General features: G+C 46.5%; 1 protein-coding gene and 1 pseudogene across 1 annotated transcript in view; both read right to left on the bottom strand.

Moving 5' to 3' along the window:
- Nucleotides 1–25,819, bottom strand: part of ETS1 (ETS proto-oncogene 1, transcription factor) — a 114,133-nt gene that overhangs the window by 68,498 nt on the left and 19,816 nt on the right. The gene's annotated exons all lie outside the window — the stretch shown is intronic.
- Nucleotides 12,423–15,117, bottom strand: LOC112549892 (annotated as a pseudogene).

Here is a 25,819-nt window from a genome sequence, read left to right as displayed (position 1 = left end):
GGCGGCTGCACCGCTCACGACACCAGCGTGCGGACCACGCACGGGGGGTGGGGATCTGTATCGTGCCCCGGGCAGCCGTGTGTGTGTGTGTGTGTGTGTGTGTGTGTGTACGAGCCTTGAGGCAGCAACATCTTGAGACCGCAAACGGCAAGAGCAGAAAGGAGAGAATGACTCACGCAGGTGTCGATTTACCGGCACGAGTGTCAGAAAGACAAAGAAAAACAAACAAAAAAAACCCCCAAATGTCATTTGCACCCGCTTCTGTGGCTCTTGAGCAACTGCCTGTCGCAGCCGAGGGAGAGCGGGCGCTGCGCTGCGAGGCAGGCTGCTGTCCGGACACAGAGGACGAGCGGGTGCCACTCTTCTGTAAAGAGAAATGGGCCCAAACCCCAGGTGCAGGCAGGTGTAAGAGCTAGAGGAGGCAGGCCTGATAGAAACTGCTGAAGCTTTACCTAAAGATCAACTGCAGATGCACGCATTGTGGCTCGGGGCTATTTCTGGCTTTCACTGGTGTGGCTTCTTCATCTAGTGCATTTACAGATGCATCCACGGGGCTTCAAAGTGGGGATCCACAGCGACAGCACTGAACCTGGGCTCTTGTATGCCACGCTCCAGGCTTGGGAAGCTATTCAGGCACCTAAGGATGCAGACCGGCGTCCAGTCTGATTCTGAAAAGCATCCCTGCACACTATGCCCCTGACTCCCATTGCAAAGAGACTTAGGCTCCTGACTCAGGTGCTTTTGGGATCCCAGCTATCTGCAACTCTAAATCTGACCCTTTGGCCACGGCAAGAGCCTTAGTGCAAATGAGCATCACACTCCTGGATTCTGCTCTGCTCCACTTGAGCAAGTCCCGTAATGTTTCTCTGCCTCAGTGGCCCCCAGGGCCACCAATACCCACCTGGGGAGCCACGCAGAGACTTGAGGGTAAAGAGCCATGCACAAAGTACAAGGGATTGGTGTTTGAAATCTAAAACTGGAAACATGAATCCTATCAGTAGTGATACCTGGCTCTGATTGAGCACTTTGCCTGTATGAAATGGCAAGCAGAGGGCTTGCTTTCTTCCTCCATTCTCCCTGAAGATTTGTGATTTAATTTTGCTTCCCTACCTCCCAGTCTAAGCAGATGTGAGAGTGGAAGTAAGGGCAAGGGACAGAACGGGCACAGGAGACTGAAAGAAAGAACTCTAAAGGGGGAGGTTGTCAAACCTTTCCAGTGTAAAGTCAAAAGCCAAAGCAAAAGAACCAGCTGCCTTTCTATGTGACCTGTTCCAGGGCAGGCTTGGGAAGAGAAACTTGATGCAGTTTACATGAGCTGATAATCTCCCCCTTCCTATATTTCACTGGAATGCTGCAAACTCCAGGCCGTGTAGTGTGTGCGTATATAAACATGCATGCTGTAATTTGCAATGGGGGATGAGGGGAGGGGTGTTGGGGGATGGGGGACCAGTTACATGGCTGGCTACAGGCTCTTGGCTGAAAGGATGGAGCCATCAAAATGCACCTGTGGTCCCAACAGTATTAAAATAACCCAAGCATTCCCGGCCCCCCTCCGTTTCAGCAGTGTTTGGTAATCCATGCAGTTCAGACTGAGCCTCTGCCTCCTGCAGCAAACCACAATCCTCAAAATGAAACAGAAGACAAGACATGCTGCAAGGCCTCCAAGGCTCACCTCAGTGCCTGGCCAATGGGGCCGAGCCATTGACCTCATCACTGAGACCGTTCTCACGGGCTGAGATCTCCAGCTTGTGTGGAAGTGGATGCAGAACGTGATCCTGACAGGCGGAGCTCACTGAAAGCTGTATCAGAGGGCCAAACCCCTCTTCTCCCCTACTTTTTCCCACCGGCCTGTAACAGTTGGCTTGGACTCTGCTACAAGTGTTACAATCCCAAAGGCTGGCTAAGAGCCAATGCACCTGAGAGGAGCTGCTTCTCAAGTACAAAGCCACCAATAAAGATGTTTCTTTGCAGCTAGTGTGTGGTTTTTATTAGGAAGTATATCCCACACACTCTTGGATTCCCATCTAAGCCTGGGCCCAGCAAAGCTGATGAGATGAGGTTACAGCCTGATGTGATATGAATGTAGATAGCGTCTCACTACCCCAAAACTTCTGTTTTACTTTCTTCCTGCTCTGGCAAAGGAAAGGAGGCACTAAAACCCACCACACGTTCTGGAAAACCAGAGTACTCTCAAAACAGAAGATATTGTCAGCGTGCGCGTCCCCGAAGCCATAGCCGAGGAAGAGTCCGGGGTAGAGAATTACTAATGGGGCGGCCGCGTTCTTTCAGGCTAGCTACATCATCCCTAGTGCCTTAATTTGTGTGCGCTTCAGAGCTCACGACATGAAAGACCTGGCTCTGAACTCCAGCTGAGACGCTCAATAGCTCAGTGTTCACAGAAGGCAGGGAAGGAATCCATTGATTAGTTTCTTTAGCTGGGATGTGACCACTTGCAGTCCAAGACCAGCCAAAGATGAGTTGTTTCCTATTTGCTGCTTACAGTCATTAGAGAAATCACTCCTCTTGCCCATTCAACGTCCATTCCTCCCTTCTAGTTTCACAGTCTCCCCTTCTCTCTCATTATTTAAGGTTAATATCCATTATGGTTCGCTCCTCAGGAGGAAGAGGTGCTCTCCATACTAAGAAGATAAGAACAGCCCTCCTGCCACGTACCTATTGAAAGATTTTGCTGTTGACATGAGATAAACATTTTTTCTCCTTCCACAATGCAGTCCATTTGTTTTTCAGTTATTCAGAACAAAGAATAGGGCAGACAATGGAGCCACGCTATTTCCAACAGCGCTATTTTTTTTTTTTTTTGTAGCAACAACAATAAATGAATGCAGTCCTGGGGGAAGGCACCCGAGCTGGGCCTGGTGCATGACTTTTCAACACACACATTTGGCAATTCAACTCAGACACGCACCTTTTTCATACTATACCTTTCCAGTGTTGGCCCTTTACATTTGGCAGAACAAAACTATTGCAAACCTATAAGCAGTCATTTTGCAAATTGCCAGTCCCTGATGGCCCTCCAGATGTTACACAGCTGCAACATCCCCTCCCCAACCTCGAAAGTCCGGTCTTCATTGCCGAGGAGGCAGCAATCTCAAAATGAGGTAGAAAGTAACCAATTTCTCTACCAACAATACCAAAATGCAGCCAGTTCTGTAGCAGCTGCTTAACAGCACACAGCAACACCACGCAGCAGTTAAAGACAGGAAATGAAGAATACCTTCTCCAATTAAAACTGCAGGGAGATATTTATGGCAGAATGCAATTACCCAGTTCTGCCATGGGATCCTGAATGACTGCCAGTGGTCAGGGCTTCCGGTTGCTGTCTCATAGTGTAGACAGCACCCAGAGGGCATTGAGCTAAAATCAGGAGCAAAGGTGGGGGCGGGGAAAGGCTGGTGGCTAAAGGGAAACAGGGATTTATCGTAAGGGGGTCATTGCTGGAAAGAGCAATAGCCTCCAGGAAAGGAAAGGCACAGGGAGGTGGCTGCTGGGCAGGGACGCTGGCACGAAGCAATGAGAGGAAGGAGCAAGCAGCTGCCACAAGCATTCCCCAGGAAGATACCTTTCCTGGAATTTAAAATTGTAGGAGAAATTTCTTCAAATGCCATAATAGCTGGGAAGTAGTCGAGAAGATTAGTTTATGTTGGGAAAGTGAGTGGGTGGCAGCTGGCAGCTCTGGTGACGGAGGCCTTCTCTTTGTGGACATGCAGCAGGGGTGGAAGCGTAATCCATTCGCCCACATATGGGATATGCATCCCTCCATGCCAGATTCCCAGGGAGCACGAGTCTAATACGAGTACCAGAGCATAGCACATGCTGCAGAGAATGGTGTGTTTAGGACAAGAGCCCCATGGCTCCATTTTTAGTATCAGCTAGATGGCAACCATCACTTACGCAGGGGCTCCTGCAACGTTCAGACTGCTGTGGGCCTCAGCTACCTGGCACCTGCTTGTTGCTGTGCATTACCTGGCCTTGATTCAGAAAGGATATAAATCTGTTGCAGTCTTTTTATTACAAGCTTGGTTCCTTATCTCAAACTGAAAAGACTGGCATTCATAGTCCCAAACACCCCAGATTTAATCCTCAATGAACCAAGCCAGCAATTGTCACACACGAATAGTGTAACCGCCTCTTGGTCCTGATGAGGGGAATTGTCTCTGAGAGACAGTCTCCACTACTCAAGCAGTCATCAGCTTCTCTGAGATGCTTCACAAAGGCACCATTGTGACTGGCCAGGCTTTGGGAATCCAATTCACATAGATCACCACGCAGGCTTACGGGGAAAAACTCCAGTCCCTAGGGTGGGCTGGAATCAACAGCTCGTAAGTGCTACACTAAGCAATCCCACAAACCACTGAAGTATTTTCTGGTGACTCTTGGCTTTGGTTCCAGGGAGGCTGCATCTTGATTTGTACCCTGTGTAGCCAATCAGCGTCCTCTGGGTTGAATGTTATTAGTAGAGAGCATGTTTTATTCTGCTGAGAAAAGCTGGTGGGTGCAAATCTTTCATATGCAATCAGACGTAGTGTCTGCTTTCACAGAATCAGAGAAAATGGGAATGGAAGGGACCTCAGGAAGCCAAGTCTCCATGCCAAGGGAGGATCAAGCTTTAGAGATTGTTTCTACCTTTCGATAAATACACCCAGGGATTTTTGGTTTCTAGCTTTGGACTCTTTGCAGTTACACCAAACACCGACAGTCTCACCCAGTGCCTCCCCTCTCCTCCCACAAGGCTAGTGTGCTTCCAGTCTGATTTGCAGTGCCCAGCTCTTCATACGTTTGCTAAGCCAGATCCCTCATATTCCAACTCTGGACTTCTTTGAAACATAGAACATCACTCAGTCTGTGCTACATCAAACACCAAAGCTTAAGGAAGAGGCTTGACCCCAAGCAACTTGTTCGTGCATGTGACTTGGTCTTTAGAGATGCATAGGTACTGAAAGGCTGGTGAACTAACTCATGCTGCCTGGCTAGAAAGGAGCGTGGACTGGCACATTGGATTGGACCCTTCTCAGATTTGGGGGAAGTGCCGACTGCATTGCTCTTCTCACCTGTTTTTGCTTCCATGGTAAATTGTGGATTTTTGTTTCCAAATGAATTGGTACAACCATGTGCAATGGAATCACATGCTCCTACCCTAATAAACCAGAGGAGTTTTTTTTCCAGGCAGTGAAGAGCTACTGGGAATGAACATTTTTCTCTTTCTTCAGGCTTTTTTAAAACCTATTCACACCAAAGAGAGATCCTACAATAGCCACAGTTTGTTTTCATGAAGGCATTAGCAGGCAGGCAGCCACCCTTCAACCAGGTTCCCTCCAGCACTGATAACTGACACAGCACTTAGCCAAAGGAACAGCAGCCATCAAACAAACACCATTGTGTGTGCATGTGTGTATTGGGTGCTTATCAACGTGAGCCAAGTGGAAGTGGGTGGCTCAGGGAAATGAAATCCAAAAGCCCGACGCCCTCTGGATAGCTTTGTGGTGAGGGCATCAGAGCACAGGAAATAAGAGTTCAATTCCTGGTTATGCTGAATACTTCCATCATGACGAAACACAAAATCATTTTACCTCTTTGTAGCCCAGCTCCCCATCTTGACTAGAACAACAAGGCTTTCCTGATTCAATGGGGTACTGAGAATTAATGCATCATGAGCTGGATAGAGCTTGGGTTGGATAGTGGCAGGGATGTAAAACCACCTACGCAGAAAGAACTTGGCACCTTTGCACTGACTTGGATGGAGAGAGAAGATCTGGATTATTCCTTATTTGCACTGTACCACTTAAAAGCCACAATCAGGGCTTCATTGTATTCAATGCTGCATGCTCCTGCAACTGAAAGATGATCCCTCACCCAGAGTGTTGCCAGTCTTAAGCATAAGAGGAGAGAGAACAGGTGAGGACAGCAAATCGATGAAGACAAGGTAACAAGAAGACAATCATGATTAGCCTAATAAGCAATGGTCAGAACACACCAACTGCCTAGAACAGCAGGATTGGGCTCTTTACTGGTTTCCTGAAGGCATTTTACTAAAAGCACTCAGAGGCCCCGTCATAGCTGGGGTCTCCATGCCATGTCCCCTGGGTCTGCTCGCTTGGAAAGGAGTTGCTTTTTCTGGAGCGATTGTAAAGTCAGTGTCTATCGAGTTGTGCTCGGGTGTGAGGAAAGCACTGTCTGTGCATTTCAAATAAGAGAACTTCACTCAGCGCTCTGCATTGGAAATCCCATCGCTTGCAATTGTCTCGACTTGGCAGCCTTGCCTTATAGTGAATAAACGACAGAGAAATACTCAGCTCTACACGTGTTTGGGTTTTTTGGGGTGGTTTTCTTGGACAGCAATCCTGGCTGCACAACAATACCACTCTTGTTCTGCCTTGCGCTACAGAGCAGGCTTGAATAGATCTGTCTAAAATTATAAGCAGGGCAGCCCCTGGGCTCTGAGAGATCACAGGCCGCATGCTGAGTCTGAACAAAGACCCTGCTATTTCCTAACAATTAGCCCAGCTAAAAGGACATCTATCTCCCTGTATTAGAGCCACCACGTGCCTCCAAGTCAGTCCATTGTAAAGCTAATTAAATAACACGCCTCTCTCCCCATGAGGGTCTCCTGATTAGCCTTCCTCAGTCCTAAATCCTTGCTGATATAAATGGGAAGGAGACAGCTGGCTCGTAGAGCCCTCCATTGCCAATGGAAACATCATCACCCATTATGCATCTATCATCATTGCTAGTTATTCCATTTTTAAATATGTTTTGAAGGCTAGCAAATGGAGATTGCAAGATACAGAGCTTTCTGGGGACAAAACTTTCCTGCTCCTCGATCAGTTCCACACACTGGTGATTTTTGGTTTGCTATAACTCAAACATATATTTCAGAGAAAGAAAAGAAAAAACAAACACTTGTTTTGGGTAGGTCCCAAATGAAAAACTCTCTCTTTCTTCAGTAAATCCAAAAACGATTAAAAAGAAAAATTATTTCAAGTCACGTAAAATATTTTCCTCGACTGGAAATGAAAATCTACATGCTGATAGTAATAGTGAAGAAAAATCCAAAATAAAGTTTTTTTTTAATAAAAAAAAAATCAAAAAATATTTCAGCAACAGCATAGCAAAACAGTTCAATTTCTTCAGAATGTAGTTTTGCTTCCCCCTCAGCTCCTTCTTCCCAGTGAACAATTTGATGAAACTTAAAATCATCTATCTGCACTTTTAGATGAATAAAAGTTTGGCAGATGCAGGTCATGTAGTTCAACAGCAAATCCCATCACAGACTGATATTAGCATCTAGGCCTGTATTTCCGTGTCTCAGTATTCAGCTCTTCTGAATATCAGGCCCTTTGGATTCATACAGCGGGAGATTTTAAGGCTAGAAGGAACCACAGCGATCAACTAATCTGACCTGCAAGATTTATCATGAGACAAAATTTCACCCAGTGATTCCCGCATTAAGCCCATCATTTCTGTCTGGGTTCAGTGTTACTCTAAGTAGCTTATGCAATGGAAAATCCAGTACATCCCTGGGTCAGTTGTTCCAGTGGGTAAATCCCATCATGGCTAAAAGACTGGGTTTTACATTCTGAATTTGTCTACCTTTAATTTCCATTGCTGGACCCATTTGCTAGGTAGAAAAGCCCTCCATTATCAGAACCTTCTCCTTCCATTCAGTGCACCGTGCAGGTTTTCATTACCATTAACCTTCATAAGACCTTTTGAAGTGGGCTAGTCTTACAGAAAGGGGAAACTGAGGCACACAAGTTAAACAACTTGCTCAAAGTAAATCAGTGGCCAAGCTGGGGTTAGAACTCAGAATTTAGAGCTATATTCATTCCTCCTAGAAATATTATTAGATTGTGTACATCCTCTTGCAAACACAAGATAATGTTCCCTCCAAAGAGTGTGTCTGATAGGTATATTCGTGTCCCCAGCGGTCTTAATTATGCAACAGAATGCAGATGCAATTGCAGCACAGGCCTGCAAACTCACACTAATGTTAATCTAACCAGGAAAGGTAGCAATGAAAGTGCAGATATGGTGACACGGGCTTCAACCTACACTAGCAGGTGGGGTAGATACTTGGTATCCCTGGAGAGCTTCCACTCTGTTTGCTAGAGCAAATTATGTCTCCCGAATAGAGGGCGACATAATCAGGATAACACAAGAACTGACCTGAACCTTTGCTCCAAGCCCACCTTGAAACATTTTTGGTGTATCAAGGAAGTTCAGATGACACTATCCCCATTTAGGAACTCTGGAGCTGTCCAAAATGTTCAGAGAGACTAAACTGTCATGTATTCCAGTATCCTGTCTCAAATCAACCTTAAAAGACTCACTGGGCTGGGTCATACAGAAGCAGGGTGGATATTTTGAAGACTATACCATACTCCTTCTCAAAACCGAGACATGTTTTCTTCTTTGGGGTAGATTGTATTAATATATAAACCAAAGCCTAGCAAACGAAATGCATGAACTACCCCATGCAAAAGCATAGCACTGCTAAGTCACTCCAGATGTCCAGCATCTCCCCTCCACCACATCACACATGCTCCCCAGACCAAGAAGAAATATGGTTTCTTCCTGCCAAGTCTATAGTCAACATTAGTTGAGTTTATCCCCCATCCACCTTTCAAGTCATTAATTTCCCATCCTCGGTCATTTAAATAATTATTTTCACACCAGAAGCTCATGGCTGGAAGACCACAAGGTGAGTCAGCAGTCTAATGAGCTGATTTCCTGTGGGCTTTTAGTTTCTGTGCTGGAACATCTGGAGCTTCCAGTACACTCAGAGCTCTTTCCACACAAGGCAAGCAACAAGATCCCAAATCTCAACTCTTATCATGGGGAGAAAGTGGAAGGAAGGAGATGGGGGAGGAGAGAGAGCTTGGTTTCTGTTCTGGTGGAAAGAGAAATCAACACAGTTAGCTCCTGATTTGGAAACCCACAAGTCTCCTATATTGTTTGTGACCATTCTTGACAATGGCTGCTGCTGAGGCATGGTGGGAAAATACTGAGGAGCTTGCCATAAAATACTGGGGGTGGTGGGTGTGCATGCATGCATGTGTATCCATACATATGTGGGATTCTGCATCACACTCAAACAATGCACATTTTGGGATATATTATAGGGAGATAGAACTGGTCAAAATGGTTCACTGAAGGAGACTTATTTGCCCAAAGAATGCAAGGAACTAATTCATCTCAAATGCACAAGAACCAGAGGGAGAAGGAGAAAGCAAAAAAAGGTACAACACATTAACTAGAGGCCCCTCCTCACCCAGCCGGTGCCCTTTATCCCGATGCTGTGGGAATGGCTCCCCCACCACTTGATTAATAAGAGCCTACGAGGAAAAACCGTTTATATAACCTCCCCTTTTCTAAACTTCCTAAGTGCTGTAGAAAGTGGCTGCCCTGGAAACACAAACTGGAAACGAAAAATATTATCTCTGCCATTTATAAACATGTAGAACGCTAATGAAGTGAGGAGCGGCAGAGATGGGGAGCGGAGCAGCACATCCCACTTGGCAAGCGTGGGAGAGCCCTGATAAAACCATCTCTCTTCAGGTAGGAGTGGAAAGTGCCTGTTGCAATAACGCAGCAGGGACTGTCTGGTGCCACCATCTATTGGTAGCTAATAAACTGTTAAGGTGCAGGGGAAGGGCTTGGGTCTTTTTTATACAGGTATCACTTGTACAAAAAAAGTGTTCACTCTAGGTGGAAAACTTTCAGGGAGGGGAAGAGGGTAGCCTGAAATGAGGCAAAATAACTTTTTTCAAGTCACTGCAGAATTCTCATCTTGAAATTTTAGCCCTAAAAGATGGAAAATAGAGAATGAATGGGAGTAGCTATGATCCATGACCACTTGGTGATGGACAAATTGCACAGATGAAGGATCCCTTTGCATCAGAGGCAGGCAGTTATTTTGGATGGAGGGCCACTTACCGAGTTTTGGCAAGCTGTCGAGGGCCGCATTTCCCTCTCCAGTGCAGGGAATCAGGAACAGCCCCACGGTCCCAGACAAGGCAGGGGCTCCTGGTTGCGGGGGCAGGGCTGGGCGAGCCTTGTAGTTGGGTCCTGCCATCAGCTTCCCCTGGGTACTACTGCCCCTAGCTCCTGTCATCTTTGACAGGCAGCCAGGAGCAAATAAATATTAATTCTCTAATTTTTTTAGGGGCCCTATGGGCTAGATAGAATGGCCTGGTGGGCCGGATCTGGCCCCCGGGCTGTATTTTGCCCACCCCTGCTTTACATGCTGCTGAATCTGAACTACTTGGCCAGTACTCTCCACATCTGGGGCTCTCTTTTTAAGATGATGCCAAGTTTATGGTCTGCTGTTTTGGTATAGATAATTACTGGTCTTCTAAAAAAAAAAAATCTTCTACTTTGCAGAAATGTGGATCCATCCCTGTATGTAAGCTCATGGGAAAACAGCAATTGTTAACATTTTTGTTCTTTTTGAATTTTTCCATTCAAAATTCTAACTTTTTCACGCAAATACCAAACACCAGAAGAAATGTAATGAAAATTTTCAGATTTCATGGTTGCTTTGAATTAAATATTTGAAATTTTCCTGGAGGAAGCAGAGGCTTTCCTTAAAATAATGTGTTCAGTCAAAAATCCAACTTTCTATCCAATTCTAACAGGAATCCACGGACAGATTTTTGTGGGCCTACCTCTAATTCAATTATGTAAATCACGTAAAGAAGGTGTGAGTTGTGACCATTTTGATTTAGCAGCATCTTCCATTTGCTTGTTATAGATTCAAAGACAAGAAAAGGTGCTGGACAAAGATAATGCGCGCCTGACAAGTTGACCTGTTATATGACAATTAGATCAAATAGTTAAAGAGGAAATGCCAAATGTTTCAAGAAAACAGGATTTCTTTGGTAATATCTTTTGTTGGACCAACTACACAGTTGGAAGTAATGTTAGACAAGCTTTCTGGCCCAAAAGCACTTTACAGTTGGTACCAAACAAATCCTTCTTCTCACCTATTCCTTGGGCCATCACAGCTACTACAATGCTAGTACAATATGAAACCTTTCAGGAGAAACTTTGTGACAAGGTCCTGAAGGAAGTGGTAGAAGTCCACCTCTTAGTTCTTTTAAGCCGTGATGATCAAGCCCCATATAGAGCTGCTCTACCCTAGGACACAGATGGTCTAAATAACCTTCGTTCCATCTCTAGTTCCTATGATTATCCAGATCTCTTGGCTCTGCAAAACTGGGTTGGGTTCCCACATAGATGAGCATTCTGGTACTGGCCAGATTAAAAATCCCATCCAAACAGTCTCCTTGAAGGTGTTACCTAGCATTTTCCCTATTCTGCTCACCTTCAATATTGACATCATGCCCATCAACAGAAGTGCTTCTGACCCCACTTGAATCCAGGAAGTAGAGGCAACCATGTGAATAAAGAACAACAGTGAAGTGGGGGGCGTTATCTCAACATATTGACTCTGGAAAAGTAGTTCCATCCGACTTGGAAAGATTTGGGGCCACTTATTTTACCTAAGACAGACTGCCTTCTCTAGTGGAGAAACACATCTTGCCCTCTCTTTCCCTTCCATGTAAACACTCAAATCCCTAATCCCTATGCATTGTCATCACCTTCAATGATTCCCCCCCACAGCAGGATATATTGCAGCTCAGGCACTGGACATCATGTCTGAGTGTTTATTTCCCTTTCCAGGAAAGGAAGAACTTTCATGAACTCTCAATTTTTATTATTTTGCCCTTGGTTACAAAGCCCAATCATGCTGCTGATGAAATCAATGGCAAAGTTCCCATGGAGCATGTTTGGGCCATTTATGTTCTCATATAGCTGTAGATTAAAATGGAGGATCTACCAAAATAAACAGGAAATTTGCCACTGATTTTTGTCCAATCACTATTTGGCCCTTATATTTCAAAGTCTAAGTCAGTCTTTGTGAATAATTTGCACAGAAGCCAATGGGATTTGTTCATGTATCTGCTAGCCAAATGTGGCCATGAAAGTCTAATGCAGGTAAAAGGGGAGAAAAAAAGGTAGTCCAGGGGTGGGACAGCTGTTAGAGAAATCCAAATTACACTAAACTCACAACAATTTTGTGGGTTCAAGTCCATAAATCATTTTTTCCTTCTAACTTCAGCCCCAGAGATCCCATGCAACATAAGTACTTCGTAGCAAAGGAAAGACTGCAGTAGTAAGGAAGGCCGAGAAAGCCCCACAGGACTGTTAATGAATGGGGAGGTGAATTCACCGTGCTTTCCAATGAAAGGTTCATTTGCTAATGAACATTTTCTCACCCACACATCTGAGAGTTAGGGATGTACGTGTACTAGATGGAGCAGGAACAAATGCTGAAACACTGGAAATATGGATTCTGTCCAGTGAAAGGAGCAAAAGCCTCCAAAACCAACTCTTCTTAGCTATAAACTGACACTGGCATTAATGAAACTCCACTGGTTTTCACCAGCTGAGAATCCAGCTCTGTAATTATAAACACCGAAGACAAGGTTTATAAAGCACACCCCACCCACAACCCCACATGTTCTCATTTGAATCACTCTGGGACAAACAAAACCCTTTCTGCAGCTCTCCCATGGCTAAGAGCAGTAGCCGCATATTCCATTTGCTTTCAGATAAAGAAACTCTCTTCCCAGTGACTTCACACACAATCTCATTAACCCAGCCTGCTGCCGGGGAGATGCAGCTTGTCTTCTCATGAAACAGCTGCAGAGACAGAAATGGTGTTTAATCCATTGTGAAATATTCAACAATCGACACATTGCAACTTTTCAAAGCCTTATTGATAGGAGCAAACCCAATGGGAAAGACCCATCCTGTGCTCTGAAAAGCAGCTTCCTCATAATTAGGCTTTCTATTCAGAAGTCCAGCGATTCTGTGTAAACTTCAGCACGTGTTCTACAGACGTTATGTGGTTTCAAGGGGATAACCTCGCAGGAACGTCTACCGTGTGCTATGGCTAAAATAGAAAGCTAAAATGAAAGGTAATTTTCTTCTTTTGGTGGGGAGGGGAGGACTTAGGGCTAGGGTTGGTTTTCCTGTCTGACGTTGTTAGCTAAAGGGGGGAAATGAATGACTGATTTCAATAGTTTGCATTTGCATAACTTCCCCCTCCAGATATCTTGGAGCACTCTGCTAATTTCAATGGATTAGGCATCCCAAAAGAACTTGCCATGTGTTACCACCCCCTCTCATCAATAGGGTGAACTGAGGCACACACAGACTAAGGACCAAATGTTGAGAGGTATTCAGGTGCCTAACTCAAAATGTCAATGAAAGCTAGACACCTACATATTTCTACAAATCTGGCCCCAAGTCAGTTAGCCAAGGTGCTTCGAGTAGTAGTATCAGAGCCAAGAATCAAACCCAAGCCCCTTGGGCTTGTGTTTGCACCACAAAGATCTCCCTTCTTGTTGACAGGATCATAACAATTACACACAGACAATAGCAGTGAAAGCAGAGACCTCCTGAATGTATATGCCTCCTGCTCTAAAAAACAAGAGGAGGACATAGTACTACCTGGGCCCATAGGGAACTCTGGAGCAGTCCTTCCAATTGTAAGCTTTGTTTCAGAGGAAGGGATGAAAAGAGACCGTTCATGCAAGGGTATGGCTAATTTAGTAGGCAAACAACACCCAGTCTTTCCAACTGTGTGACCCAGGCAATGCAAGAAACCTGGCTGGGATAAGACATCATCTACAGCAAGGCTGTCCAACTTGTAAGTGGCCAGCGGGCTGCACCAGTGAAAGCCAGATGTTATGGGCACAACCCCCTATGTTGTACCACACACATGGGCATCCTGGCCTCATCCTCAGCTCCCCGATCATAGGATCCCTCACAGCACCACACCACAGGGTGCCAGAGGAGGGAGGGGCAGCCCAGAGACCCCTCACAGGACACCAGTTGGACAGCTCTGATCTAGAGATAAGTCTTAACCCAAACCATGCACAGGACTGGGAAATCCCAGGTCTGGCTGGGGTCTTTCTGCACTCAAAGAGAGCCTCTAAACTAAAAACAAGTACTGGCTTGGAAGTCAGGAGACATGGGTTCTTCTCTCATCCCTGGCACCAACTTGCTCATTGCCCTTGGGCAATTCGCCCACCCTCTGCCCTCTCTCCACCCAGCAAAATGAGGGTCCAGTCTCAGCTGGTGTCCACCAGATTACAAACACCACCGCAGATCTAACATATCACCAGAAAGCCTACTCTCAAGACATTGCCAGTCTGATTTTGCAGGCTCAAGTGATTCGAATAGTTCAGATAAGGTTCAGATAAGTGTCTAAACTCAGGCCCTTATCTGAGCCAAACACCAACTCAAAGCCTTTGGAAATTTGTCCAACACTACTATCAATATGAAATCCAATTTCCGTTCAAGTCTCCAGCCCCCAAAAGCTGCAATAACAGATATTCATGCAGGTGCTTTCTTGAGATAGCAGGAAACAATATGAACAGTCCACAGTTCTCCCAACCACATGGACATCTTGGGTTTGCCTGATAATGGGGATGTTGAAAGGGGCTGGAGGATGGCTCAAGGAACTGGTAACAGGACTTTTCATCACAAGGGGACTGGTATAAATCCAGCAGAGATCAGAAGCAACTGCACTTTCATATAGTAATGCAAACTGAAAGATCAGACATCTAGAAAATTTACTTCTATTGGAAAACTAAAACGGCATAACATTGTGTAAAGAGAAATATATATAAAGATATAGATATATATATATATATATATTATATAAATATATATATAGATATATATGTAAAGATATATATATATAAAATACTTTCTGTAACATTTACCTTCAGGGGACTGAGTGAGGTTTGTACTTTCCTTAGACATCATCAGGTACCAAAGCTCTTGCAGAACAATTTAAATACTATAAGAATTCTGCCATTTTCATAGGACTGATAAGGTTTCAATACCCACCACTCCATTAGAATGATTTAATCCATTCACATCATATTATTTTGTTACAAATAGAATGGAGGCCTGAATACCCAGAGCTATTTCTGCCCAGGATATTTTAAGGCTACATGTTCTGCTTTCATAAACTAGTGTTAGAGACCCAATAATCACTCCTGTCCTTCTTGTAAGCATCCCAACTTCATTACCTTCAAGATCTCAGCTAACCAGTCTATCTCCTACTCTTTTCAGTATCTGTAACCTAATCGTTCCTTTTTCTTGTGCAAAAGTATCCCAGAATTTAACGGAGATGAAAACAGGAGAGTTCCAGGGAAGCCAATCTATAGAAATCAGCCCGATTTTACCAACGAACAATCTCTTCTCCATAGATTTTTTTTGGAACTGTCTTATACAATTACACAGTAAGTCTAAAACTAGCTATGAAGCTCTGTAGAATAATCCATAACTACAGAGGAAGAAAAAAATAAATCCCCTTCCCTTCCTACTAAATTCAACAGAGCTTTCCCCAAAGGCCTAGCCTTCCAAGGGCCAATATAGAAAAATGCTGCCCCTCCCCTTCACTCAGCCCTGCATAGAAGTCATGGGATAGAGGGAGCATTTGAGCTCCCCAGTTCCCCTTTGCTCAGTGATGTTGGCAGCACCAGGGTTAACCACAGAGGAGTCCTGTAATGCAATGATTTCTGGTTTATTTCAGCAGGGGAAGTGTGTCCCTGCCTGATTAGCCTGATGGTTTCCTCTTTTCCCATAACCTCCAGACCCCCGTGGCCTGAGTGTTTACTTTCTGAAATAAAAAATCTGCTAGTGTTTTTCTTTTTCGGGGCATGTGTATTTTGGGAGGATTCAGGGGGGCAGAGGGAGAGTGGAATGGGATGGGAGGTTTGCACACACCTCCCCCCTCTTGCTTCCCCCTCCCCTGCTCTTTTCCAGCTGCAGCCTCTGAGCTGAGACTTCTGGCTTCAATGTGGAAAAAAAAAATAGCGAGAAAGCAAGACGTATTAATGAGGGAGTTTGGTCTCCTGCTTCAACAGCTATAAACACAGAGAACATCTGGAGATGAGAGAGGGAAGGAGGGAGGGAAGGAGGTGCTCCATGCTGCCAGGAGCTGAAAGAAACAGGCTGTTTCCAGGATCCCATCCCCCACCGTCCCCACCTCCCCTTCCACGCCGCCTGCCCAGCACACACTTCTCCACTGAACATCCAGCCAGCCAGGCCTCTCCACTCATAGATGCATTAGAAAAAGTAGCCTTACTTGCTGTAATGAAGGACCATGCAGCAGAGCCCACTTAAAGCATTATTAGAAGATGGAGTTAGGGCAGACACTGGCCTACGATCCCGGGATTTTGCCCAAAACTGAACCATTCAGGTTCCAGCAATTTTCAGAAGATTCCCATCTCCCATTCTTGACTGCTCGCCCATGGTGAAGCCTAGCCAGGCTCAGCCAGAGATGCTGAACATCCAAAAGCCCAGGGGTTCATCTGAACCAAATGCAAGGTGATGATCTTTTGAGCATTGGCCCATTAGGAGCCATGCATCTTCCATGGTGACCCTTTATGAAAGCATCTAACACATGACTGAACCTCTGAAACAAGGTGGGTCTTTTTCAGCCCCTTCTCTACCCAATTCTTAGTTCACCAACTATTTTCCCTGTAGCCTGTGTAAGCAAGGCTGCTAGGATCTCTTGGTCATCTTTTGGGATGACCTTGTGGCTCTCTTGCAACAACCCCCTGAGACATCCCTGGGACTGGGTACAGGAATGCAAAACATGCCTTGGAGATTGTAATCTCTGGACTTGGAGACACATTGCACTCTCCTCTTCCTCATACAGATGCTCCAGGACCCAGCACAGCAGATGGCAAACCTGCGGGCAGCCATCTGGAGAAGGACAGGTCTTGCCAGTCACTGGCAGCTCTTCCAGGGATAAAGCACTGCTCAGTTCATTTGTCTCTCTGCAGTGGCTGGCCCCCTGAGGAAACTGGTCCACTACTGCTGCCACCTGAAAGAGTTTCTCCTTTGGTTCAAGTAGTAAAAGTCAGTGCTGTTAATGTTATACGTTCCAGGCTTAGTCCTGGTGATGGCTCAATGTCCAGGGATCACACCCTAGTTCTTACTCTCACCAGAAGAGATGTGGGTTTCTCCAGAAGCAAACAGAAAAACAGGATGCTGGATGTTTGTCATTCCATGGATTAAACACCAATAAGACTTTACAGCTTGAGAGGAGCAGCAGCAGTTTGAAGGTCCTCAGCATTTCCCAGGAGATGCTCACCGAAGACAGGGATCATATCACACAGCCCTGGGGTAGATGCAACACTGTGCACCTGGAAGGGGAAACACCATGTATCTGGGTCCAAGAAGGCAGGTTTCCTTAAGCCACCTCCACAGTAACTGTTCTTCTGGCGTGGTTTAGTACCTGCCGAGGTGTTGGGGCTTAAAGTCCATTTTATGAACATTGGAGGCTCCTCCCTATCTTGCTCCTGAGGCCATATGGCTGAGGGCAGGCAAAACTTGGGGGCATCCGAACCCCAAGTCTCCGGGCTTGCGCCTGCACATAGGCTGCACGCCAAAAGACGCTGAAAACACCTAAAACCCCTGGTGGGGGTGAAGGATGTTTGCTGGTTGTAGGGTCACATATGGTTCTGGACTGACTCATGGGTTTGGACTTGATTTGGCTGACTTCAATTGGAACACAATTAATGTCTTTAAAAAAAAAAAAATACCACCCAGGCCAAATCCCCCATCACAGGCAAGCTGCCGAGGGGATATACAGGCTAAGTGCAATTACTCAGCAGGATTTTAGCCACAGTCCCTGGGCTAAGAGCCCTACCCTTGCGAAAAGTACCAGGGGAGACTCAGCAACCACAGGCAGCCCATGGTTTTACGATTCATCTGAAAGGAATAGAGACATCTTTTATCTTTGCTGTTGGGCCTGAATAAGTGCCCCTTAATGGGGACAATTGTACATGTTCTTCAGTGAACCCAAATCCTCCATTTGAAGTAGTAGGTGTGATGTGATTTAAAATAAGAACCAATGACACACCTGAGGGCTGCAGCAGGGAAGGGGTTAAGGGAACCCACTCCAGCTAGACTATAAAACAGGGCCAGACACCCCGGCTGTAGCCCTTGTCAGCAAGGGCTGCCTCAACTCGCAAGCTCCCAGGCCAGAGGAAGACAACAGGCAATGGCAGAAAGGGCCTGTTCATTCATCCCCAATTCAAGGGGCTCTGTTAATGGCCCCAGGCTGAGAAACACAGGGTAGCAGTGCCTAAGTGAGTGGGAGGAGGGAAAGGAAACGATGAAGACAAGACTTTGAGGAGGGAAAGGGACAGCAACACAGGTAGTCTGATGCAAAAGCTCTTCCTCGAACTTGTCTTAGAGACAGCAGGAGCTGTGGATGTTAACTCTCTTTACCACCCTGTCTTGGTTTATCCCAGGTGTGGCTAACCTATGGCACATGTGCATGCAGCAGACGGAGAAGGGGACAGGTATAGCGGTGGCAGAAATCGGAGCAGCAGATGGGACAGGAGAAGGGGACTGGAGTGGCCCGCCTGACAAAAAAGTTACCTCCTCCCCCCCCACACGGGTTTATCCTGCCTCCCTTGGGGTATCTCCTTTTTTGTCCCTTATGCCCCACTTTTCCTCTCTCCTCCTTCTCTCACCACTGGGACGGGGACGGAATGGAAGGGTGAGTGGAGGCTGTCACGAGCGTGCCCGAGGACTCCTGCCGGGTCTCCCAGTCACAAGCAGATGTGCATTCCCCGTGAAAAGCCCATTCATCTCTGTGGAGAGAGTGCGGGGGTGGCAGCAGCGCCGGCAGAGTGGAGGGGAGGGGGGCAGCGTCAGAGGAGGCTGAGAAAGGGAAGGAGGCTGCAGTTAAAAATAGGATAAAAGACCATGAAAAAAAATGCAGAATTTTTTTTTTTTAAGCATCACTTGGAAAATGCGCTGCAGCTGGAGAAGCCATTGGACTGAGCCTTGTCAGCTTTTTGCCTCCTCCTTCTCCCCCACCCCAACTCCTTCTTCCTCAGAGAGAGGGCCTGGAAAGCAGCCCAGAAACCGTACAAAGAGCCTTCCTCTGGGGATCTCCACAAGGGAGAGGGCTGGGGGCGGAGGGGCGGGAACGCAGCAGGTTTCACAGCAAATCCGGAGCAAAGGAGGAATCTGTGTGGGGTGCTTGGGGCGGGAGAGGGGAATAGGCCCTTGTAACCCAAGCGCCCTGCTGTAAGCACTTAAAACTGAACCCCAAGTCCTGCCAGTGCCTTGTTCCCAGTGAAGATGGTAGCAAGGGATGTTTCTTCCAACACTTCGGCTGCCAGCTCCATTTGTATCCCGCACAGAGCTGGACAGGGAAAGGAGACTTGAAACTGGGGTTAGCAGCCACCACAACAGATCTAGAAGCTATTGGCAGCTACGTGCAAGACTACATGCAAAGCCACTGCACTGGCACGGGCCTGCCCTGTCCTCAGCCAGCAGAGCAGTCTCTATGGGATTGCTGCAGTCAACACACATCAGGTTTAGTTTCAAACCCCATGAGCTAAGGGATCATGCTGCTCCCCATTTGCACCAAGCATGAGCTCAGCCCAGCAGAGAATTCAGTCCAGGAGCGGCGAGTAAAAGGCGCTTCCAGTAACAGATGGTGGCTTTGCAGTATGCCATGGTTACAAACACTTAAGTGGCATCAGAAACCACTCTGTGTTGCAACCACCTGAGTCAGATCTATCAGGAAGGAAGATTTCTGATTGCCTCAAGGGATTGCACAAGGTAAGACATGAAACCCAGTGCAGCAATGTGCAACCCTAGGAGTTTTGCCCTGATGCCCACCAACAGTCCAGAAGGCAAGCAAAGATGATCCAGGCAGCTTGGCAAGGGCACCTCTCCCAGGTTCAGGGTTCATGTCCTCACCTCACCAATCTCCCTTCTGATTCCTCGGTACCAGCATGGCTAAAACAGTGCAGTGGTTCGTGGCAGCAAGGAATGAAAAGACTAGCTGGGTGGACCCAATGTAGCCGCTGGTCCAGAACAAAGGTTGCATCTGTGTCAAACCTGTGGAAGTCCCCAGCTAAGAGCCACAGCAGATATGCTGAAGCAACAAGGGAAAGGTGGGATTTACACTCAAAATGGGAGGACTACAGGTCTCACAAAAGGCAGCAGGGTGAGAGATTTCTGACCTGCTGTTGCAGACCTGAGAGGCTGGGGAAGCTTTAAGATAATTCCCTGAATCTTCTTAATCTTTCAAGTCAAGCAGCTGAACTTTACAAGGTTCAAAGCACTTATCTGCTCCTCCTCAGCCCTGGGGGACTATAACTTTTATATGCAAGTGCTCTCATTGAAATCAGCAGGACTACTTGCCTAGTGAAGCACTGTCAAGCTCTTGGTAGTTATTTTCATCCCTCTTAGACAAGGCTGTTTCTTGTGGTACAGAAGACCCGGTCCTTGGCCGCAGAGGGAGCAGGTCAGGTCCCAGTGCCGTACAGTGGTGCTGCTGTCCTATTTGTGACGGCGGGCATGCCTTACAACTGAGGCCTGCAGAATTCAGTCCAAAAAGATTCATGAACTAGAATTATTCCAACCTTCGCTTTCCCTTAAGAACCATTGTGTCTTACTCACCAACTTCAATGGACCAGATCATCATGCAAGGGGCTGCTGGAGTGACCCCAACTCAACAGAACAGCACTGCTATCCTCAGGAGAGACCAACCGCAATGCAGCCACCTAGTGCCAATGGCAGGTGGAGATTGGGGGATCATGGAGGAATGGGCATGGGATCACTGACGTTTCATATATTGCCAGGACAGTCAGCTACAGGGAAATGGCACTTGGTATCTAATGACTTTGTTCCGATTCCCTAAAAGTGAAAGGCTCTTTTTCTCTTATCTCAGATCCATTGCACCCCCTGAGATTTCAACCCTGGGCCCTTAGATGTCTCTCCTAGTACAACTCAATCCGTAGCAGCAACAGCTTCTTGCGCAGAGCAAGCTGTGATGAACTGTGTAGTAGTTACACTACAGTGAACCTTCCCACGTGTTTTGGGAGGGACCATTCACTCTCTAGGGCTCCCAACCAGAAAAGATCAACCTTTTCCTGATGCTCTGCACAATAATATGTCATGCTCATCAGCCACAAATTAGAGTCCTGTATTTCTGGAGTTCCAAAAAAGATAACATTCCAATTACAAATTCTTGCATTTTTAAAAACATGACCCCTCCTCCCACCCAAATCCCAATTTTTATGGTCCAGTTAAAACTCCAAGTCTTATTTTCCCCTATTCCTATCACTGCGCTATCTGATCTAAGGGCACAAACGTAAATAAACTCTTCCAGACATCAAAGGCAAAATTTTTCTGTAAAGGCAAACAAGTCTAAAACTTTTAGAAACACTGTGGTTTCATATTGCACAGGGACATTAATACACTTGCATTTTCCTTCTTTGCATTGTTACTTTTGTCAGCATTAGGACCAAACTGAGCCTCCTTTTCATAAAAAGATTAGATGACAGCATACAGCTCGCATGGTAAATAAAGCACAAAGGCAGAGAAATGAAAGAAAGTTCCTAGCTATATATACAAATGAGGGCTTCCTCTCCCTTAAAATTAGATACTGTTCTAGCCCCAGAAGACAAGACATGGTAAAGAAAAAAAAGATAAAAAACAAAACCAGCAGATTGAATTCAACTGCAGCAAAGGGAACTGAAGAGAAGAGTTTCCCACAGACAGCTTGAGGTCCTGCAAGTGAATCAGATCTGCACAACAGACATCAGTATATTAAGGGCCTCATCTCAAGCCCACTGAAGTCAAGAGCAGTCTTCCACTGATTTCAACAGGCTTCGTTGAATCAGGCCCAGATTCCTGCAGCAAGAGATAGCACAGACCCTGCAAGAGGAATGAAGATCTGGGCTGCAGATACGCCTGGCCCTGGAGAGCATGTTCTCACAGAGAAGAGAAGAAAACAGAACATTACAGGCCTAGATTTTCAAAATATCTAAGTAAACCCACACTTTGCAAGGGCAGATTTCCTCAGATCAGAGAACTGACATTGTGCTGAGTTGAGCAAACAGCTAAAAGAAGAAGTTCTGTGAGCACCCACTTCAATTTAGATCTGATCACATTCCCACCCGTCTGCCTTCGACTCCTGCTAACAAAACTTGTTTAGCTAAAACACCTGCACAGTTGTTAGCAGTGAATTGTAAAGTGTGCATTTGACTGTATAAATCACCAATTCTGCTGTGTTCTTTAGCTATGTAGTGACATATCCTCATTGCTTTTCCCCAATTGTCCCATTTACGTAAATTGATGAGTTGTGGACACAAACTAAGGGACAGGAAGAAAGAACATTCCCTACAAAGCACTTCAATCCCACTTACGTGGAAGCAAAGCATTGAGTAACCCCTATGCTGGCCCTCTACCCTTTCACCAGCACCAGTCCTCCAAGTCAGCAAACACCTTGCATATCTTTAGTGTATTTATCCCTTGTGAGGCAGCAGGACACTATTATCTCCATTTTATAGGTGGGGAAACTGAGGCACAAAAAGACTTTCCCAAAGTCAGACAGGAAGTCTGTGGTGGAAGAGAGCCTGACCCTTGGCCTCTAAATCTGGGTCTAATTGTCCTAACTTCTGGCCAATTCTTCCTCTTCACAAGTATGAAACTTGACCAGCTGAAGATCCATGTTGGGTTGCACAGTTACATAAGGAATAGACCATACTGCAGACTAGACTGAAAATGTGCAGAGTCTGAGCAATCCGCAGGACAGGAATTAATCCCTGACAACGCCTACAACAACTTTTGGATTATGACTAAATTCAAGAATGTCATGTTCTGTTCCATGATGAAGTGGGGGAGAGCTAAAATTGTTGTAATGCATGTGTATTTTTATGTCAGTCAAAGGCCCTCAATTACCATCAAAGCTCCACTGTGCAAGGCATTGTACAAACATTTGATCAGATCTCCGTTACTAGGTAGGGTTGAGCTCCACCTGTGTGCAATCCTGTGAAGGAATGGGCACCTCCAAGCCTACACATGCCTAAAGAGGTTTTCCACCTAGCGGGCATGTCTACACAAGATGCTTTACTGTTCAGTTGACTAATCTCCTGTGCAGTAAGGTGTCACCATGCAACTGTACGCAGCAACTACTATGCAGTTAATTAAGCTAATGCATGGTTTTCTACTACCTGTAAATGCTCATGGTAGATTAACTATGCAGTAGCTACTGCACAGTAGCACGCATGTAGATGCCAACCAGGAGCAATTTGCTCCCGGTCAGCCCAGGCAGCAGGAGGTCCGCTGTTGCCTGGCTAATGCCCGATGTAGGAGGGAAGAGGGGGAACTGTGTTGGCTGCAAGGGCATCTGTCTCTCTACCATGTGGGTATTGGGACTGTCCTGATCCCCACGTGGCCAGGAGGGATGCTGCCTGGCAGCCACATGGTGATCAGGATGGTTCTGATCCCCATGGCTGGGAGAGGCGGGATCACCACATGGTGGGAGAGCTGTCTCACCAGCTGGGACTTCTTTGTCCCAGCCACTTGGGAATCAGGTCATGGGATCTGATCCTCACATGGCTGGGAGAGCAGCAGGGACGCTGCTTGGCAGTCTGGCAGCTATATGGGCTAGGGACAGACATTACACACAAACCAGTTTAAGTGATCAGAAACTGGTTTAAACCTGTAACAGAACATAAGTTCAGTGCACATAAACCAGTTTCAAAATGGCCCAAACTGGTTTGAGATAAAACTGGTTCAATGTAGTATCAGACTTAACTGATTTGGGTCAAACCAGTTTATGCAATGTCTGTCCCAGACCCCTTCCTGGTTTAAGTTAAACCAGAGTCCCCCAGCATCCCAGATGCTTTGCAGCCCTGGGCTGGGCTGTCTGCTCCAGAGAGCAGAGCTGGCCCGGCCCTCTCCTTCCTAGTCAGAGCTCTGGCAGAGACTGCAGGCACAGCAGGGTCTGCCTGGCTTCCCTCGCTGCTCAAGCAGGGGTTCCCCCCTCCCTGCCTCCCATCTCCCGCAGCACAGACCCCAGCCTCATGGACCCTAGGCATGTGGTATGCTAGCTAATGCTGAGAGGTGTGTGTGTCTCCAATTTCACTGGGACAGGACAAAGGTAGACAGGACAGTGTCAGTTTAGGGCCTTTGGGACCTAATCAGCATGTCAGCTGGTAATGTCCCTCTGTTCCTTCCTTGGAAAAAGCTGTTTAAGAAGGGATTGAACTTTTGTTTTGTTGATGAGCTGAGAAACACTGTGGTTTTATCAGCCCCCTGCTGGTTTGCAGCCCTGTCAGGTTTGCAGACAGTATGAAGAAGCAGGGAGAGGGAGATTGAAAAGCTCAGTATCATCAACAGATGCATGCACTCCACACACCCCTTTTTGCCTCAGAGTGCAGCCAGGGGCTGGGAACACTCCCACCCCTTAAGCAGTGAGAGGGGAAAAGCCTGAGGCGGTGCAGGCCAGGGTAGGGGTTCACACCCCTCCCTAATCAGAGGTCCTGCAGGGACCTAGCCACAACCCCCACCCCTCCCCCTCAGCTCAGCACTGTTGAAGGAAAGGAAGGGCTGCGCTAGTGCCCCCTGGCTTCTAGCCCGAGCCACTGCAGGCACATGCCTGCATTTCTTCAGTCCAGAGGGACTGTCTGTTCACTTGCAAACTGGTTCAACCTAGGCGAGTTAGACCAGCCTTCAAAAATTGAATCAATTCAGGCTCAGGCTTTTTGAATGTCTGTCCCTCACCATGGAGATTGGGACACTCCCTGGTCTTAGGCAGGAGCATCCACAGTCTTAACTGCTCCCGCTGGGTGCAAATTTGCTCCCAAGCAGGCCCATGTGTAGACCCCTTCCTGGGTGCAGTGCATCTTATTTTAATGTGCAATAACCTTACTGTGCATTAATAGCATGTATAGATGTGACCAGCATCCCTTACAGCATCTCTCAACATTTTTAGACTCAAAGCACTGCTTGGAAAGTACCAGCTCTTAGCTTTTACTTGTTTCTTGACCACAAAAAAAATAAAGCAATCCTTCTGTTGCAAAGAATTCAGAAAGACCACACCAGGTCAGAATGGTTTTGACATTCTCTGTTCCTATTTGAAATGTCCAGGGTTATCTTCTGAATCATGTGTAGGTGTTTGCACAGGTAATGGTGAGAGGCACACTGTGGCACCCTTAAAAGGATCACACTGCACCCATTGGTCTGTTAGTCTGACATCCTGAGCCTTACCCAGGTCCTTTTGGAATTGGGTTTTACATCTATGGAAATTTAGCCTCTAGAAGTTATGCTCCAGAGAACTATCATTGTTATGGAGTACATAAGACCTCAGCTAAGGATGTAGGCTCTGTTGTGCCAGGTACTACTCAAACAGCCACGACACTCCCTGCCCCACACGGCTTGCAGTCTGCATGACAGACGTGACCCAAGCAGAGGAAACAGAGAAGAGGGACAGGGTGAGTTGAGAGGGAGGGAAATCCAAGAAGCTGGCGGAGGTTAGCAGTATTACATTGTGATCAGTGGTACAAAGGGTGGGACAGGAGACCTCCCACTTTCTGTAGGACATATCACCTATTCATTGCAATACACAGTGCATGGTCCTGGGCTGGGAAGGAAAAAGAGGAACATGTCCTGGCAGAAGTACACCCTCGTCAAAATACATAACCAAGATGCTTGATTCCAAAATGAAATCACCTTGTAGAAGCCACGTAGATTTTCCAGATATTACTTAGCTGTTATTCACAGCAAATCTGCATGCACTTTAGAAAGGGAATCAGTATCATCTGCTTCATTTTACAGATGGGGAAACTGAGGTACAGAGATGAAGGACTCGCCCAAGCTCACCCAGAAGCCATGGAAGGAGGAGGAGTCCAAGTCCCACTGTGGTGCTCTGTCCATCAGTGTTCCC

The sequence above is a fragment of the Alligator sinensis genome, unplaced genomic scaffold (genome assembly GCF_000455745.1).
Source record: "Alligator sinensis unplaced genomic scaffold, ASM45574v1 scaffold760_1, whole genome shotgun sequence".
Classification (NCBI taxonomy): Eukaryota; Metazoa; Chordata; order Crocodylia; family Alligatoridae; genus Alligator; species Alligator sinensis.
This window is presented reverse-complemented; position numbering and strand designations above follow the sequence as displayed.